The following is a 17,611-nucleotide window of genomic DNA, read 5'->3' as shown; positions in this document are numbered from 1 at the left end:
CGATATCATCGATCGGTCCTTACACACGAGCCTTAAACTCTGCAAAAATTATCTATTATAAAGACCGCATATGCGCCGTTTCGCTCAACGCAAATATTTTAGCAAATGATAAAGTTACATCTATTTCCGCTAATAGAAACAATCACAAAAGTATGCGTCAATTGCGACTGTTGCATTCACAGGATGCAAGATGCAAAATGCAAGATGCAAGATGATTCTCTACTTAAAGTGATTACGCGACTAGCTCGTAGTAGCTTTCCAAGTGCTACTGCTAATGACTTCCGTCTAATTTAAAAGCATACTGCATGATATTTCCCCTTCTTTTTTCAGAGTTATAACTCTGCAAAGAGCAATATAATAACTATCACTCAGGATAAAAGAAAGATAGTACACTTTTTAAAACTTGTAAAATTTTTCTTTCCAAAAGTGTTTGCCATTTTTGAAGTATAATCAAAAAAAAAGCATACAAACAAAAGTATAAACTAGTTTGTTTCGGACAATATTGACAAAATTAAATTATTTTGTACATTGCCATCTCTAATCATCTCCCATTTTTCTATTCATTGAGATACGAATAAAAGGTAGCAAATAGGTGCAAATAAAATATAAACAATACGCTGGAAACTTTCAAAACGAATGGGAAATACAAACAAGTATGTTTTTGAAATATGGATTCTTTAATAAGAGCTCGTAGTACGTACACGTGGACATGTGTATTCGGCAACGTTCCTCTTTTAGCTGACGTGTCGATTACGGAGGTCATTGTCCGAATAATTGTTGTTTGAATATTCGAACGTATTGCGGATGGAATAGTCGCAATACGGATAAAGCGCCGCGTCGTTAACATCTTTTTATGCTATATGTTGCCGTAGGGTATACTACTTTTTTCAAAGCAGTATACCCTACGGCAATATATCCTCGCCTTTAACAATGATATCGATCGAGCTGACAAAGGAAAAAAAGAGAGATAATTATTACAACACGAGCGTACGTATTGTACGGGAATAGGTAATGTCTTATGCCATCAACATAATTATATGACGTAATTGTTTTAACTTAATGTTTTAATATCATACTCATTGATACACACAATGAGCGCTTCTATTGATAATAAAAAAATGGCGAAAATTTTTATTTCATTGCAACATTTAAATTAAGCAATTATGATATTTATGTATTATTATTCTTATCAATAAATACAACAAACATTTGCTTGTCTTAATAACACGCCTGGCAATGATGCGTGCAAAGATCGCAGCGATTATGTAGTTTAAGTAACGACTCCACGTGTCTACGTCTCAAGGCTCCACAATTAATAATATCAAAGACTCCCTGATCGTCGTACTACGGCATATCACACACTCATGCTGACATATTGTTCAAACAATCGTCGTCGTCGTGATAAAAGACGACTTAGCTTTGACCAGGCTCGTTATCAGTCTGATATTTGTATCCGTGACGCGTGATTCGTGACGAATACTCGCGTTAGCACTCTGTGCGATCGCAGCGCGAATGAAAAAAACGTGATAATACTTGAAACTCTTCACCTGATATCCCCCCCCCCCCATCTCCCACCCCCTCTCTCCACGTCGACGATATTTCAACGGAATTCCAACGGAGATGACTCGATCGCGATATAACGATATGAATTTCGATCGTATTCGCAGTTTATAGATTATTTTCAATTAATTGCGTTCATACTTGAAATAGCAATCGTGTTTGTTCAACCTTGCGCACGGGCGCGCCAATTTTAGATCGTTATACATCGGGATCTCGCGTGATGCGCGTGATTTCGTTTTCGTTCGATATACCGCGATATGCCTAACGTGGCAAGCCGATAATACCTGCCACGCACGACTTGCCTCGACCACTTTGAACTTGGTGGATCTCGCAAATCGCATGGAAAAACAGGGTAGTAGGTCGCACGATCACCGACGGTTTGCGTTCGAGAGGCATCCGTTTGGCATCTTTCCGAGCCGAAGAACTGCGAGTGTCCCTTCCTATTCTGAGATCAAATCGCCGTTTTTCACGGCGTCAACGGATCAATACCTAGCAGGTATGATGACAGCAGCGAAATCGCGCGCGACTGAACAACACGCCATAAGTAAATATCGCAAGAGAAGAAAAACGATACCGCAAAGTGACATCGGCGATGCTTCGAAAACGCGAAAATCGCGCTTTAAAATCATAAAATAATTAAAAAAAAATCTCCGTTTGTGCCACCGAAATAGCAACGAAAGAATATTTCGAGGATAGTTCGAATGAAATTAAAAAAAAGATCAGTGCTCCTTGAGTGCGAAGGGGTAAAATTACGCTTAACCATAGAGTAACTGGAGGAGATTCGTTTGGCTATCCTGTCATTTTCTCTTAGAGGGCTCTTAACGAGCTCTCTTCTCTCTAACTTCGCTTCGCGGCACTCTGTTTTCTCTCCACATCTTCCAAAAATCTAAATCCTTTTCAAGCAAGTTGAATCCAAGACGGCGATATCGAAATCTCACCAGACACAACACTGTTCTGAAATTACGTTATGTACAAAATACGCGACAATGTCGCGCGTTATCATATTGTTTATATTACACATCGCTGTGATTGTTGCGACAGCTGTGCAATAATACAAAGTACTTCGTCAGCTTGAGTCCCGTGCATTCTTACAATTTTTATCAAGTCTTATTCCTACCTTTATTATCGAGATTATAAATTTTACACGATTAATATATGATATCGCAATACGTTGCGTATCGAATAATTCTACTTTTCTTATGTCTTGGCAAATTTTCAAAATTTATTTTCCAAGTCATCATATGTCGAGCCAAAATTTATATCCCTTCACACGTTCTTTTTGTGAGACGCTTAAAGGTAATTTTGGAAATACTGAGAAAACTTTTTTTTAAAGCAATCTTTATTTATTTATTTGAAAATTATCTTTGTATGAATGGTCTCGTATCCCTGCGTGGATTTGGACTCCTGCGCTGGATTCTACGAATCAATAAACCTCACTCTCGCGTCACAATTCGCTGGATTTTAACGTAGCGTGCCCGCAATAACAGGGAGATAAAACGTCGCGCATAATGAAAACACTCGAACTCGCAGACTAAATTTCCGAAAATTTTCGCTTAATTCGCTATGACGCTGGCGATCGTCCAATCGACTCTTTCGTTTCGTTTTCTTTGGTTACTATCTTAATAAAGATGTGATTCGATCATGTCAATATCAATATCAATAACCATTGAAATATATTCCTCGCAAAATGATAATAATGATAATTAACCGCGTAAATATATTTATTAAGTTTTATGTGATATTTGAATGCTCAAATATATATAATTCTGCAATACGATGTCGTAATCATCTAATTGGAGTATTCATTACGCGAAAATGTTGAATTCAAACGCGATATGATAGTGAGTAATAAACAATAATAATGAATTTAATGAGACAATTTTACAAGCACCGAGGCTCTCGTGCTTGTCGTATCGAGGCTGTCGTGTGTCTGCAAGGAAAGTGCATGCTTCTCTAATGTTTCACATGTGAATAGATTGTTGCATAAATGGTAAAATGTCAATTCTAAACCAAGCCAAGGTTCGAATCAGCGGAAAAAAAAATCGCAAGAGATGATCATCGATCGATCGGTGGGACGCGCTGACGCAAAAGACGCGTTGTCGCAACTTGAAAAGGAAGAATGCAGTGATAACCCCTTCACCGATACAACGGAGACTCGGAAAAGCGGATTCGTGCGAGCCGCGGCTTTCGAGAATGGAAGATTAACGATCGTCTATTGAAGGAGCGCAAGTCGATGTTCCACTCTCGTTCGACAATGTTATTCTTAGGCAAAGCAGCTGCAAAATTAATGAAGGCGCCACCGAGAGGGGAAGGAGGGGGGGAGGAGGCGTGAAGTAATCTCCTGCCGGCGCGAGTTACATAGGCGCGCGTCGTACAAAAGGATATTTCGCGCTTCTCAGGCGGAAACGTCACCTAGGAGTAGCAGTTTTACCAGTGATGGATGAGAGTGTTCTCCCTGTGCTGGAGACGAAAAAGTTACCGTTCAAACGAAGAGAAAGAGCGAGAGAGAGAGAGAGAGAAAGGCTTTCCATGATATCGCATCGGGGACGTTTGACTTTCACGCCGAGTTAGCGAATTGATACTCGCTGCGACGCTGCGTCCGGAAAGTCGAAGTGAATGCAAGTCGCGACGCGATGTCTTTCATGTTAGATAAAATGAATTTATTAACATAATTATTAAATCAAGTTGGTTCAGAGTGGAGGACATTAATATTGATGCAATAAATACGATATAATCTTCTTGTTCGTTCTACGTGTGCTCGATATAATTATAGTCTTTAATTGTCTTTAATTATAGAGCTGTATCTAAATGGCATCGCGATTAAATCTGCCATATCGTGATCGGCATGAATCTTTAATATCAGAGAAATAAGGCTCAAAAATCCCGATATTCATCGACGACCACCGTGTGTTTTCGATAATACGCTCGGTTAAGATCGGTACACCCGAAAGGGGTGTACTGAAGGTATGCCGGGAATTGTTTTCATGTACTTTGGAGTGTGGCTCGATCGATTCGGTTGCAGGCACGAGCTTGACGTAGTCAGGTAACATCGATGCAGTTCGCATATTACGTGACTGCCACTGATTCCGACGACCCATGTATTTGCCTATCATGGGGCGACGGTATTTGCGCGCTGAGATTTTCCAATTAAACTGTGATTAATTTCGTGACGGACGGTCAGAACGTGCGCGACCGATTGTTTACAGCGGAAACGAAAGAAGTCGAGGGAGGATGAGGAAGGCGGGAAAGGGGGAGAGGAACAGAGACAGAGACACACAATAACGCGAATATCTAAGCGAAAGAGAAAATCGTAGAGAAGACCGATGAACGGAAAATCGACGTTAATCTGATTTCGGTAGCCGAGCAGAGCGGACAATTTGCTCGGCTCCGAAAAAGCGCGTATACGCCGCGAGAAGATATATGTATATCGCGGACCCTCGATCGTTTATTCGATAAGCGACGTGTTATCCCGTTAATACTTTAACAACGCTCACAGAGTCTGGCTCACAGGCGAAACGGAATTTACGGTACATCAAGCTTTTTTTTTCGCTCGACAGGAGCAACGCTGGCAAGAGATCGTGAATGCGCGGTGGGAACGAATGGACGCGCGAGTACACGCGCGAGTACCGCGCGACGATTGATAGATGTGTACCAGCTGTGCAAATAAATTTGCGTATCCGCTCGCAAAAGCGTCGAACGCGCGCTTCACGTCGTACGCCTGCGATTCATTCTCGCCTATAAGTGCCGTTTTGTTTGGGAATTTTACAGAGAGGAAGAAATGCCGCTTTCGCGGAATGCTTTTCGCTTGTGATCGTCGTATAGTGGAGTCACACTTGCGTGGATTAAAGTTACGAGTATTTGGTAAAATAATATTTCGTGTAATTTCTTTGACAAAAAAAAAACAATAACATCATTGATTCTGTCGCGCGCATATCTGTATAACTTTTTTAGATTACACTACACTACACGTGTAATCTAAACTTTGATAACAGAAGCTCTCGCGATCCGCGCGACGTTAAAAACCAGCTTTCCGTCGCCCCCTCCCCCCCTGCCCCGCGATCTTTAACGTAACTCGCCGTAATGACCGTGTTCGCGTAAAGTGAACGCACGCGGAGGAGCCATGAGTCACGCGGCTCATTAGCTCCAGATTGTTGTCCTCAACGGATTAAGCCTTGAAGGAATTAATCGTCTTGTTCCCACGTGCGCGAGCGAGTGTGCAACACTCTAATGGAATTAAACCGATCGACAGGTCACACGCGCATGTCTTTTGCTCATAATCCGAGAGGGAAGGCGAATTTAAATGAGGATTGAGGGAGGAAAGGGATTTATTTATCCCCTCTTGTCACATTATTCCCTCGCGCAAATCAGTTATTCGATAATGTATCTACCTAAAATATCCATGTGACGTAAAAGAAATTTCCGATACCAACGAGGCGGAAATACGGTAGCGGTTGCCCGTATTTAGCTGATAAATTCTTTCTGCTGATAAAGTGGTGTCACGTTCTGCAGAGTTCTTTCGTTTCCAGAGAACATAATGGTCACGAGTTAATTTAATGGATAAAACTTATTTAACATCATATTCGACTGTATCGTAAGATGAATGTAGGACAGAGGTTTTATTATACATTTGGATTAAATATATTGCAAAAATATGTCGTATAATTGAGATCATAGCTCGTTACAAAAGTTACGACTTAAAATTACATGCGAAAAGTAAAATCCAGGCATTCTACACTTTACCTCGAGCAGTTTATCCATCTCGACTTTATTGCATCAGCCGCGTTATGAACTCAAGATCAAATCACTTTGAGAATAAAGAAATGAGGATGGCAATCTTGAATCGTATTTATTAAATTTGAAACTTATGAAATTTTTGAATATTTTGAAAAATATCTTAATTATTCTACACGGAAAAAATATTGTTGCTGGCAAATCTAAAAATTTGGTTAGATACAGATCTGAAAATGATTTTGTTGGAGCTTCAAAATTATTATATATGATGTTCAAATTGATTGTTAGAAGATCAAACATTTTTGCAATATTATCATCATATTTAAATATTCTACTGGATGGGCCAACAAAATTATTTTCAGATCTGTATCTGGTCAAATTTTTAGATTTGCCAGCAAAAGTGTTCCTTCCGTGTAGGAACGCAGTTTTTTATTATTCGATATTTTATGTTATTATTTCAATTTAATCTTTATTTTATAGACAGTTTCATTTTTAGGAAATCTGAATTAATTTCTGATATTCAAATACGTTCGAAGCGTTTACGACTACTACAAATTTCGGAATATCTAAGAATTGCCGGTTTTAAGTAATATACGAAGCAACTTGAATTTTCACGCAACTGGATCGTTTTGGGAATATTCGTAGGAAGAATTCGAATGGAATTACTATGTATTTTTCGCGAAGATGTACTTTACGCGATATGGTATCAAGGCCGCGACTGTCGCTACCTGTTCTTGCGCTACATAATTGCGGCCGCGGAACGGAATAAAATCAAGCAGCGACGCGACGGCGTGGTGTATTACGTATATCGCAGATATATATATACCCAAACATACGTCGTCGGCGTGGCACGGAACTCGAACCGCGCTCGGTCGTCACGTAACAGCACGCGACCGCGTGCATGCGCGCGATCGGCGTCACGGCGTGCCGTGCGCGTGAAACCGCGGCCGCTTACGCACCCGCGTCGCATGTGACAGCCAGTTCGTCATGTCGCGAGCGATGGCTCGACCGAGTGGCTCGAATCCGAAATTAATTTAAACATATAAATAGTCACCTGGCTGTTTTTAGAAACCACGAAACAGTTTTGTATGTTTTGCACGCATACTGATCTCCGAAAAGGCTAAAGACGCGGAACAACAATTAATAAACGAATTCTTTGCGAAATCGGGATAGTCAATTTTTCAAGCGTCCCAAGAATGTGCTTCCCGGTGAGTCGGAGTTTTGCAATGAGAAGCGAGAAGCCTACGGGCAAGAAATCTCACTCGGTCAACTTTCTGCGCAATCAATTCGATCCGCGGTCATAATTTTACATAAGTTTGTAGTTTGGCCGCGAGCTTATCAATGCTCATGGGCGACAAGCGGGAGATAAGCGTGAGGTATCGCGTGAGTATCACTCCCGAACGCCTGTTTTGTCGCGAGCGAATCAACTTCTGCGAATCGGAAAATTACGAAAAAAAAAAAAAAAAAAAAAGAATCACGAGAATTGCAGAAAATGCGCAAGAAAGTGCTCTTTGCCTCGGAATCCATTAGCATGCGAACTCATCGTAAACTGGCGAAGCGTCAATATGTTTCGCGCGAGATCGCAGCACCGTTGCTCCGATCTTTGCTCCGTTTCGTTGTATTCTTTCCAATGGTGCGTAAAAAAAGACATGCATGATTACGCAACGCGAGATACGCATCGCGTGTATGTGTCATTCGTGAGAGACGTGACGTCTCTCGTCGCACTCGCGCGCGTTTCTCGAGCTCGTGCCTCCGATCGCGCGCTCTGGAATTTCTCCAGGATACTCACGTGTTTCTCGATACACGTCGCACGCACCCTTCGCAATCCCGCACGTCGACGTCGTACGGTGTTCCTTGCAATTCCTCGCCGCACCTGTCACGATGATTTATCCACACTGCGAAAATTCCTCGGGAACTTGCCTCTTTTTCACATTCTCTCAAACACTCGCGTTGGGACGAGGGGCGGACAGATCGATCGACGATGTGTCGTAGAGATTATTTCCAACTCGAGTAATTACACTCGCGTCACGGGGCGTGATGAGCTGGGTCGTACGTACAAAAGTAAAAAAAAGGGAAAAGGGGCGGAAAAAAGGTAAAATGAAGGAAAGAGGAAAAGTGCTGATGCGAGATGCCGAGTGTGGGTACGGAAACGGCGGCGCGCGCGGGACTGCTCTTCTTCTCCTCTTCTCCTATCACTCCACCCGATTAACCGCTCTTCGGCCTTCGGCGAGCGTGGCAATTCAACGACGAGGTCGCGGCGGCTCCGCGCAAAGCACTGAAAAGGGAACTCGTCGTGTGCGCGCACGCGTACACGTAACGTACACTCACACAATACACACACCCCGGGTCTCCCTCCTTCCCTCGGTACCTGGCGCGCAGTGTCCGTGATTACGTGGGTGTCTCTCTCTCTCTCTCCGTGTCCACCGTGCGCGAGAGGTAGAGAGAGAAAGAGCGTTTTATCGCCCCTTCTTGTCCGCCAAGCGATCCGTACCGCGTTACCGATGCGCCCGAAACGACACCCGCGAATGCCACTGCGAGACTGGAACGTGGGGTAACATGTACGGGCTCTTACATAGCGCGCGGCAGTGGTGGCACAGAGGAGAGGGTAGCGGGACCACCGTAGTAGGGATGGACCCCCACTCTGGCGAAGAGAACTTTGGAGAGGGAGCTGGCAAGGACGCGCGCGGTTCCGTCGATGTGTCGACTGTCGGCCGCTCGCGCTCTCGGCGAGCGCACTTGACTCGTTGCCGCTTTGGCGTACACTTGGTGTACACTTGGTGAACCGATCGACGTTTCGCACACTGCATTTGTTTCTCTTTTTCTCTCTATCTCTCTTTCGCTTTGCTTCATATTACATGTATATTTCTTGTTGCATATTTCTCGGATTTCTTTTCCAAGTAAAACGACTTTATTTTTTTCTTTCCATTTGGTATCACTCTTCCCTTTTCTTTATATTTCGTTTTAGAACATGTTTTCTTAACCGGGCGCGCCGCGGCACTGAGTGCCGTGAAATTTCGTTTTTCTGAAAAATCATTGTTAATGCAGTTCTTTTTTTCTATTATCGACCTTTTTGTATTCCTCATTTAGCATCTCAACCATAAGACAATGCAACTGCCGCATTTTTTCTATTAAGTGATTAGCCTTTTATCCACTTCCACCAAAATCAGTAAGACACATTTTGCGGCACGGAGTGCCGCGCGCGCCTCGGAACGTAAGTAAAAGTCTTGCTTATATAAATAATTATAATAATGCGAGATGTTGAATCATTCCTCACATTAATTGATTTTTAACTTAATGCTTAATATCTTTTTAGGTTAGAGTTAGTTATGTTTTAAAAAGCTCAACACGAATTTTGAAACAATTTTGGAGACATTCTGAATCCTGAATCAAATTCTGTTCTAAATTTCCTATCATAAGTCTCAAAAATATCCTAAATCAAGAGGTATTCTGTAAATACTTAGAGAGATGGGAGAAGATAACATACAAGAAGAAATAGTTGATTTTATTTTATTTTTTTCTTATTTTAGTTGATTTTAATAGTTTATTTTTTTATATCATTATCTTATAAGAACATTATTATTATTTTTCTGTTTGATTTTAAATTGATGTCTTTATTTTTAAAACAATTATCAATCTTATTTTTAATTTTCTACTTACATCTAACCAAACTTTTATTTTTATAAGAAAGTAGACACAACATTTTAATATTATAGTTAAGTTTTAACATTATATTTGATTATAAGTGTATTTTACTTGTTTTTATGACGATTATCCAGTTATTTATCCAATTATTATAAATAATAAATAATAAATTTGACGCGGCACTCAGTGCCGCGCGCGGTCAGTAACATTCAGTCGGGAGGTGTGCCCGATTAAGGGTTACTTTAATATAATATTAAAAAATAACTTTAATACAATATTAAAAAATTTTTTAATGTATTTTATACAAATATAGTATTTTATAGAGAAATTATGAGCTTCGCATGCTACAAACATTTTCATACATTTGTAAAAATATATGGAGGAAGAAATGCTGGAGGTTCATTAGTAAATTTGTTCTCATAGAATGGTTAAGTTTTGAAGATTCTCTCTGTCTCTCTCTCTCTCTCTCTCTCTCTCTCTCTCTCTCTCTCTCTTTGCTACGAAATGGCGACTGTCACAAGTCATTCAGTTCTAATAGCAAACTATGCGTGTTTTGTAATTCGAAATTTGCAATTGGCTATTTGTACGAGATGGAAAACGAGCTGATTCGATAATAATTCTCGTTATTTACTCTCTGCGCCGATTCGTTAGTGAATTGATTTTTTGATAAAAAAAACTCAAACGAGTTCCTGAGAGCTTACTACGAATTGCATATTATGAAAATTGCATATTATGAAAAATTGCAAATTATGAACCGTGCGTAATTTGATATTTGCTTTATGAAACGGACGAGTAAACGAGCACGCGTGTACATGTAGACGCGTCGTTGGATTTTTTAATTTTTATTTTTTGCCGTCGTGGTCATAGAACCGAATAGTCGCGAATAATCGCGAATCAAAGCGCGACGCGTTAGCGAGTGCGAGAGGAAAATTACCGGGCGCAGAAAGAGGATGCGTACCGGGACTTCCGCGATGAACCAAGACCGAGACAGGAGGTGTGCGCGATTGCATGACGTTTGCCGCGCGTGCAATGCCAGGCGGAGAAACGCATCCCTTTCTCGCGCGGTAAGAGGAGGCGGAAGGAGTGAAGAGACGTTTTGTCTGTTCGCGATAACGAGGAGATCCCGTGCATCGTACGCTGATAATCTTGCACGGTGCCGCTTCGCGCGGCACGCACCTTGCTCTCGCCGCGGAAGCAATTGTAAATCGTTTCGTCGCTTTGTGCCGCGCGCGACTCGCACCTCGCGCGAATGAATTCACCTTTGGGTATTTGCCCGCCGTTGCGTTTTCACCCGCCGCCGAGGCCTTTGTTGTTCGCGCCGCCGCGGGACAATGACGATCCGCGAAAGCGACGCGACGCTTCTCGGATTACGTCGCGATATCATCGAGCACGATACATCGGTACGTGCCTCGGTGAGCATTCATCGAATTCGCGACGATTTATTCGACGCGATAAACCCTCCTCCGCTAGGCGGAACGTAGAAAGAGAGAGTCACCTTTTCAGCGTGACGTGTCCCGTACTTTAGAGATACACACACACACACACACACACATTTACATGAGATTCAGGCGAGTGGAAAGTTCACCAGGAAGCAAACAACGGTTTCAGTGTTTTTCTTTTTTTTTACTACTATACTGTTTAATCATATTTTCGATTTACGACAGTAGTATTAAATATTAACTACGTCCTTCCGCATCGAAGCGAAACGTATAAAACTATTTCAATGCTCCTACACGCATATGATTAAGTCCCAGGTTTAGTCAACAACTCGATGAAATTAATTCAGGTCTCGCGATCAATTTTCGCTGGAAATTAGCGTATTTTATCAAATCGAATAATAAAAATATTGACGGATTCACAGTCACGTTGGGGTGACGTTCCTCGTCAGTCCAAGGTATCTGAAGCACGTAAAAGCGACGATCCCGTGTTTGTCGTGGGAACGAACAGCTACCAAACACCAATATGGTGTTTCTCTTTCTTTTCCGGCCGTGTAATTTCGTCGTCACGGCGCGAGTCATGCGTCTGCACGCGCGTCCGTAAAATTTTCACCGCACAATTTACAGGGTTAAAGGTGCCGTGGAAACCGGCACGTGCTACTCGCGCGCGAGGTTCGCGGTATCGCGCATCGCGCTGCCCATCACCGTGGTTATATATCACGTTTAACCGGGACCCACCGCGCCGTAGCCGCCGTCTTATCGCACTTCCGCTCACGTCTTCCCTCACCGCTCGTATACTTGGTGTACCGTTTCCACCTTTCCTATGTTCGCATCGTTCCAGGGTCGATCCTACCCGCAGGGCCGGTAATTGCAGCTATTAGAGGCTCTTCCTCGAATCAGGATATATTTTAGTATCTCCAATGATAAAACCTCGGTCCGTCAATTTGAATTCAAAATTGCAGCCGATATCCCCAGTTATTTTCTCTCTCTCTCTCTCTCTCTCTCTCTCTCTCTCTCTCTCTCTCTCTCCCCCTCAAATACGAAAAATAACGGGTCGGTTTCCTCCTCGCGATATTGCAATTTTATTTCTGCGAGTCAACGAGGAAATCCGCCACCCATATCATCGAGTGAGAAAAAGAGATAGAGAGAAAGGGAGGAGAGATTCATCAACGTATTCATGTGCGGGACGTTTTTTTCCATACGCAACGCACGATCACGCACTGGCTCGCGCTTGCGATAAAAATAAATTGAGGGAAAATCGTCCGGTGGGCAAGTGGACAGAGGAAGCGAAACGAAAAAAGGAAAAAGAGAAAAAAATATGGTTTTGGAATGCAGGAAGTGAGCCCCTCCCGTGCGAATAGGCAATGTCAAATATTTGTGCGTAACAGTTGCGTGCCGCACCACGAATACGGTCACGCGCGCGTTTCCACGCTTCAGTTTGTATTCGATAAACGAAAAAACAGAAAAGAAATAAAAAGAAAATTGCAAAGACTAATATTTTTATCCCGTCCGGAATCCGGGTATAAACATCCGAGAGTATAAAAATTGCCTGTGATGAAAATGCCGCGATCATGACATTGATTGCCGTCGGTAAAAATAATTTCGGAAAAAATAAAGATACGAGATAAATCATAAATATTCTAATATCCATTTGACACATGTCGAAACACATAATCGTGATGACTGCATAGCGCGCCGTCTCTCACGAGTCGCAAATGATTCGGAGAAGGACACAGACGCGAATGGATAGAAAGAAACACACGTTTGACGTAATATCCGTACACGTGCTTATGTCATTACGTGAATAATGTGAAGAACCCGGAGATAAGACGCCCGGAGATAAGACCAATAAGATATTAGTTCGGACAATATGCCGAATGATAATGTTAATTCGCGGTCATAAAACGCCAAACAATGTACATGTGTCTCTCACTTGCATCACTATTCACGCCGGAAATTTATGCGCACAACGCTAAATTGAATAAATTGTATTGTGATTACGTCCCCTTTTGCGCCCATTAAATCCATGTCCGAGAAACAATAGCTTTTCCTCTGCGAGAGCTCGAGCGAGTACGCTTTGTATGTACGATCAGAAAAATTCAAGAAAAATCTCGAAGCCATGTGCAATCGAGATGTGCGTGATTCATTCAATAGTCGTGTGAAGTTCCTGCGACCGATAAATGCAATATCGTATTGCACCGATAGTGCTGGCGTTATCATTTGCGAGAAAGAAATATAACGTAATCGTGCAGTACACGCGTTGTAAGCTTGACACAACATTTGCTATTAACATAGTAAAAAATTCGTAAAAAAATAGCTCTATTGAGTTACATTCGGGATAGTGCGCAATTACAATTTAAACTACTAAAATAGTCGTAGGAATAAAAATAAATTTTCAAGTACAGCCATTAAATTCAACAGCCGCCGAGAAGAAAAATCAAATGAATTTAGGAAGAGTTCAATGCGAGCGACCTCGGAATTCTATCGAGAGTTGTCAATTCGGCGTAACGATAATAAATATTTGTTCAACGTGGCAAACGATACGATTTCAATTTCCAGTTTCGTTCGCTCATTCATACAATTCATGTTCGGAAAATAGAAACAAGGTCTTCGCGATAGACCGGAGGCGACATTGTCGCGGCATCGGCAGCGATGGTGTCATGGAAAGTACCGGAAAGTGCAAGCTAAAAACGCATCGTTTCGGAACGTCCGATTGTCGCAAGGTGCGCAAGATCCGAGCGCACGTATGCGTCTCGTTCTGCATCTTACGTAACGTGATACGCAACGCGCGAGAGGAACGGGGCGTTTCTGCCGCAAACGGAAATCGTATCCGCGTGTTACACGTGCGTTGCGTAAGAACCGTAAGGAACTGGCCGACGCGACGCGACGACAATGTCGACAACGTAATCGTATCGGCAAGTGTATGTACGACGTATCTACATACAACGCAAACTTGGAACCATCTTCGCCTTCTCTTTTTCAATTATCGCGTCCCGTCTCTGTTTGGATTGAAAAGGAGAGGGCGAAGATTCATGAAAAAATGAACGAAGATCGAACTAATTCCCAATTCCAAAGAGTCCCTCTATGATTCACGTAGTTATTGAAGAATTATCGTTAATAAATGACTTTTTCTATAAAATTTTTTTCGGAGAATAGCGATAAAATCATCGTTCATTTGTTGACGATAAAATTGTCATCAATTAATGAATGAAATAATGAGATTTTATTGATATAATTTATATTATCATTAAAAAAAATCGTTTACTATCGACAATCGTTCAATAACAACGTTAAGAATTACAAAATAGAGCCCTAAGTGTGGGCTGCTTGTCCCCTCTAGACAATTCTAGGAAGTATTTTGAGAAAGATTATTCTATACAATATTCAGATTATTATATACAATGGGGAACAATCGACACACTTTCCGTGTATGCACTTGCGCGTGTATACGTGAGCAAATTTTACGATCCCGCAATATAAATTGCAAATGAGATGAAAGTTCGTAGTGATAACATTTTGTATATACGCTGTAAAATTTGTTAGAAAGATGACGAAGATATTACAAAAAATTTAATATCTTTGATTACATCATGTTTCAAATGTCATTATTACGAAACGTTAATTATTACGAAAACCGATGTGAAATTCTGTGAATATCAGTATTGCCGGATGTCGGAAGCACTCGCCGATGGCGGAAAAATCCGCGCGTGGCGATCTGACTCGCCACAGGACGAACGATCGCGCGATATCCGCGCGATGTGTTGTGTTGTTAAGACATACGCGCGTAATTCGGACGTAACGTTAGACCACGCTTCAGCGAGTACGCACCGGCCATTCATAAAGTCCAAGCTCGAGGCATCCTTCAAGCGGCTCGGCTCTGCTTGGCTCGGCCGGTTGCGGGAGAACGCGTCGACTAGCCGGCCGGTTGGTCGGTCGGTTCACTCGATTTCATTCATTTGCCGGATAATCGTCGTGTTCCTGTTTGCAGCCCAGGGACGTGCCAACGAGCGAGTGCTCGTACTCAAGGTCCCGGGTTCCGGGCGCTCGCCAGATCGTGGAGCATCAGCTCGCCGCTCGTCATTGTCTTCCTGCGACAGCTGTTGCATCGTCGCCTCGCTAAGCGAACAATGTTTGTCGTATAAAGTTACTTGCGCACATTGAAATAACATAGAATTTACTAATCGACCCGTTTGTCGGCCCTTTACGACGATTAAGTCATTGCTCTGATCAGATTTTATGAAACTACTAACTACCTTTAGTGTTCATTGCGCTCTGCGGAATTTAAACTATACGCATCCTCTTCGTGGCAGTTTATATTCTTATTTGTAGTTTAAATCGTGCCAGGAAACAAACACGTTTCGAAAAACAATACATAAATACTATACTTAAAGGTCATAATCTTTAATTTTTCAGCATGTCACATTACGAAGAATACAAAAATATGTCTTAAAAAAACAAAATTGACTCAATGATACAAACAAACAATGAATTGAACAAGACAAATAACTACTTAAACTAATAACTTGTAAATTATGTATAAGCTTAAATTTAACAAACTACTCAAACATTTAATCAACAAAATTTTGTTACGTATTTTTAAAAGCAGTCAAAAGATTCCAAATTTTTATCCAACATCCCTATTTTTCCAAACGCCAACTGATTTAATTCATTACATAATAATCGTCCTTCTTTGCTCTCGAATAGGGGAATTCCACTTTTGCCGCGACGCACGGCCTCACATGGCGTGAAATTAACCGGCTCTGCGCGCGCGGAGCGACGCGTGTACGGCGCACGTGTGCCATGCACGCACACGCGGGCCATGCCAGCCACCAGTAATACCTTCGACGTACGCGCCGCGTCGGCTCGGCCACGGTCATCTCGGGACCTTCTTGCGCGGCCCACTCACATGCACGATCCGCGATACGCGTACGCGTACGTTAGCGAGGCGGATTACGCAACGGCGTAATGCGATTGCAAGCGTCGCGCGTAGACTGCAACGCGAGTTCCAATAACCGATCGGCCGCTCTCGCCTTTCCCGCACAACCTTAATAAATCTCTCGTCGTTCATAAACGCGAGAAACATCGATCAGAATCGAATAACAAAAGAACAGACTGAACAAAATTTAGCTATTGTTCTTCGTGTCAGACCTGGTGGGGCCTTGAACGGAAAACATATTAAATCGCTCTGGTTGCAAGAGCTCTCGAATAATCGCGATGCCCCATCGTATTTATTTTTCCAGAACATTAACGATAACTAACGAGAGACAATAGTCGAGTTTTTTTTAGTGTTCGTATTTTTTTATTTTTTTTTTTTTTGCGAGCGCATGATGCACGTTGAAAATAATTGTTCCGAACGACTCCTGTCTCGCAAAATTTAGGAATAAATGCGGATAGATACGCGACTTTCCTCGAAAGGAAGTAGATACCTTATCAACAACGATTGATTGCATACGATGAATACCAGAAACGTACGGGAGAGATACGCGTTCTTATCGCGCGGTGAATTTATTTGCAAAATTGGGTTTTTTCCCCCTCGAACAATTCTGAAAGCGCTGGTAACGTCGACGATAAAAAGTAAAAGTAAAAGACAAACGCGCCGTGTCGATGAGACGATCCATCGAGGGATGATGTCGAGCGTAGAGGAATATAACAGCGCGCGATCATGCAGCAAATCTGAAATGCGATTATCGATTATTGGCGCACACTTATCAGAGAGCAGCCATCTCTTGATTCTCGTCGGCGCTGCTCTCACCGAAGAGTCTCTCACGAAAACGACTATGGCGAATGCTGTTGCTTGTCGCTTATGTAATTCGGAGCGTAGTATCGTTCTCGTGATTTAACGACGTTGATATCAACGCGCCATCCGGTATTAATCAGACGTTCTTTTAACTCAGCGATCGATTAACGGTCGAAACCAACGTCACCTGCCGGAGCTTTAAAAGCTTCTCGTTAAACATATGTATCGATTTAGATTTCTAAATAGATTTCAGTAAATTGTGTCGTAATAAATTAAATTGCGTCATATGTTATCCGATTATATTTATTATATTCTTTTCTTTTTTATTAAGATAAAAAAATTATATATATCGAGAATAAAGTAAAACGAATTAATGATTTTACTTAATATTGCAATACAAAATTAATATAAAATTAACAAAGAATAAAGGACGATTTGACGAATGATGTTAAATCATTTTTCTTGTATTGCACCATCGAGGTATAAATGATGAAGTAGAAACGAT

General features: G+C 41.9%; 1 protein-coding gene and 1 long non-coding RNA gene across 4 annotated transcripts in view; one reads left to right on the top strand and one right to left on the bottom strand.

Annotated features, from left to right (window-relative positions):
* The window catches only part of LOC105430892 (uncharacterized), a 72,292-nt gene that overhangs the window by 30,229 nt on the left and 24,452 nt on the right, over positions 1-17,611 (bottom strand). The window contains exon 1 of one of the 3 annotated variants that reach the window (XM_011644663.3): positions 8,081-9,021. The exons of the other annotated variants lie outside the window; for them this stretch is intronic. The gene's annotated coding sequence lies outside the window, so the exon portion shown is untranslated. Of the gene's footprint in view, positions 1-8,080; positions 9,022-17,611 lie in introns of those variants that run through there. 3 annotated transcript variants of the gene reach the window in all.
* Positions 9,019-17,611, top strand: part of LOC105430891 (uncharacterized) — a 42,287-nt gene continuing 33,694 nt past the window's right edge. Inside the window, exon 1 of the long non-coding RNA XR_968233.2 lies at positions 9,019-9,502. This is a non-coding gene — a long non-coding RNA (uncharacterized LOC105430891). The remainder of the gene's footprint in view (positions 9,503-17,611) is intronic.

The sequence above is a fragment of the Pogonomyrmex barbatus genome, unplaced genomic scaffold (assembly GCF_055798465.1).
Source record: "Pogonomyrmex barbatus isolate J1 unplaced genomic scaffold, ASM5579846v1 scaffold16, whole genome shotgun sequence".
Taxonomy (NCBI): Eukaryota; Metazoa; Arthropoda; class Insecta; order Hymenoptera; family Formicidae; genus Pogonomyrmex; species Pogonomyrmex barbatus.
Note: the sequence above shows the minus strand (reverse complement) of the source record. Positions and strands in the feature narration are given on the sequence as shown.